Source organism: Suricata suricatta, chromosome 17 (assembly GCF_006229205.1).
Source record: "Suricata suricatta isolate VVHF042 chromosome 17, meerkat_22Aug2017_6uvM2_HiC, whole genome shotgun sequence".
Lineage (NCBI taxonomy): Eukaryota > Metazoa > Chordata > Mammalia > Carnivora > Herpestidae > Suricata > Suricata suricatta.
In genome coordinates, this window is record NC_043716.1 from 55,516,560 (window position 1) to 55,519,193 (window position 2,634).

The following is a 2,634-nucleotide window of genomic DNA, read 5'->3' on the forward strand; positions in this document are numbered from 1 at the left end:
CTGGCTGAATTGATATTATGTGTCCACCTTGCCAACATTCTATGCTTTAAGCCTCATGGCAGCCCTACAAAAAGATACTGTTCCCATTTTACAGATTAAAAAACTGAGTGCACACCATCCCTGCAAAGGAGTGGTGATGTGAGGGTTTAAACCCGGGTGTCCGGCTCCAAGTTCACCCCGTTAGCTCAGGCCCTCAGGAACCCTGAAATTCCGAGATGACAAGTTAGCACAAGAGGCTTTCGTCATGTTTCACAAAGTAATCCGAAACCTAAAAGTTGGAAGAGCGCTTGGCCGCCCGCAGTCCCACCCTAACTCCCCCTCCTGATTCTCTCAAGCCTCAGCGTGGATTCTCCTTGAGGTATGCTCAGTAGGCCTTTCCTAAAGTGCTTAATCTCAAAGGTCACCAGAGAAATGCAAATTAAAATCACACGGAGGGATGTGTCGCACCCACTAGAACAGCTAAAATGGAAAAGACCACATGTTGGAGAGAAGGTGAGGCAAGCAGGCTCCGCAAAACCCCTGGGAGCATAAAATGATGCAACCATCTTAGAAAAGTTAAATGTTTTTAAGTAACACAAACACCTGCCCCACCAGCACATCATTGCTGTGCCCATCCCCCCTGTACCTGTGCCTGTGGTCCAGTCCCTCACATGTGCGCAGCTACAGCCCTAGACCCCCCACCCCTGACCTTGGGAATGGTGGGCCCAGTGAGGGTCACCTCCCTGAAGGACAATTCACCACGCCCAGAAACGGGCACATTCCCTCTTCCCTAAACTGCCCCTGTTTTTCTGCCCTGTTGCCCACTTGGGCTGCTAGGCTGGAGCTCAGACCAAATCCTTGGGCTTTTCAGCTTTTCCAGGCTCCCTGGCATCCAGGAGGGTCTGGCCACTGGGGGTCACTGGTGAGACTGGAGAGCAAAGGAAAGGAAAAGCGGGGCTTCACTCCCACCCTCTCGGCTTGGACAGGAGTTTCTGGCTGCATCCAGAGAGGCGCACAGTGGTTCCAGCTTTTCCCCTCCCCAGCCTGGCCCCTCCCTGGGCTCATAGGGCAGCCTCCTGCCTCTGTCCCTCTGCCCCAGGAGTGCTAACAGCTGCCTGTTCTCTGGTTGGCTTCCATCAGGCTGTAAGCAATCCCTACTTTAGTCCCCCCCTTTTTTGTAAGTTTGTTTATTTTGAAAGAGAGGGAGAGAGAAAGAATCCCAAGCAGGCTCTGCACGGTCAGCGCAGAGCCAAATGCAGGGCTTGAACTCACGAACAGTAAGATCATGACCTAAGCCGAAATCAAGAATTAGAGGCTTAACCAACAGCCACGCAGGTGCCCCAAATCTGCTCTGTTTTAAAGACTGAACAGAGCGGGTTCGCTGCTCCTGACTGAAGCCAGGCTGATACAGACTGTAGCGCCAGCAGCCCCCTTCCTGGCCCGCATCCTGGTCTCCTCTCTCTCCCTCACCTCACGTAAATCATCAATCAACAAATTGTGCTAATTCAACTTCTCAAATCTCCCTCACACCGCTCTCTTCCCTCCATCTGCACCTGCATTACGGGAATGGACAAACCCATGCCTCAAACTGCAAAATAGAATAATACGTTTAAAAGGCGTACCCGAAAACACTGTGCGCCTGCCTGAACCCCTCCCTGCCACCGGATGCTGAGGGGAAAGCCAGCCTCCTGAGCATGGGCTCTAATGGTCCCTAGGGGCTGGCTGCTTGCCTGTCTTTTCCTCCTGCTCCCCCCAGCCACTCCCTGCGCTCGATCGCTCAGCAGAGCTGAATCCAAGTGCTCGCCCTCCCCCAGCAGACCCTAACAAGGATGTCTCTGTTCCCGACTCAAACTGGTCTTTGGGCTAAACTCCCTTTCCCACTCGCCCTTCTCCAACTGCCTCAGGCACCACCTCCTCCAGGAAGTCTTCCCAGATTCCCTCCATCCCTGCCATCAGGTTTGTGTTGCCTTGGGCCTGCTGCACATTTTGTTTATATATTAATTGGAATGTTCTTTGGACTTCTCCCTCCCCCACCCTGACTCGTAAAGCCCTCACCACGTCTCACTCATCTGAGTGTCCCTGGGTCTGATGCGTTGCAGATAATACTGCACAGGCAAATGTTTGTGAAACTCAACCAAACAGAAAACGAAATAGTGAAGATGAGACAATTGAGCAATTTCTAAATCCTGAAAGAGAAAAGGAAACGCTGAAGATAAAATAATATCCTTTTTAAGTAGTTTTGCACCCAATGCAGAGCCTAATTGTGGGGCTTGAACTCAAGACCATGAGATCAAGACCTGAGTTGAGTCCAGGGTCAGATGCTTAACTGACTGAGCCACCCCAGTGCACTAAAATATTCTTTAAAATTTTTTTAAATGTTTATTCATTTTTTGAGAGAGACAGAGTACAAGTGGGGGAGGGGCAGAGAGAGAGGGAGACACAGAATCTGAAGCAGGTTCCAGGCTCCGAGCTGATGCGGGGCTCAAACTCATGAACTGTGAGATCATGACCTGAGCCAAAGTAAGAGGCTCAACCAACTGAGCCCCCCAGGCGCCCCCTCCTAAAATTCTTAAAAATTTTTTTTAATGTTTTATTTATTTTTGATACAGAGAGAGACAGAGCATGAGAGGGGGAGGGGCAGAGAGAGAAGGAGAC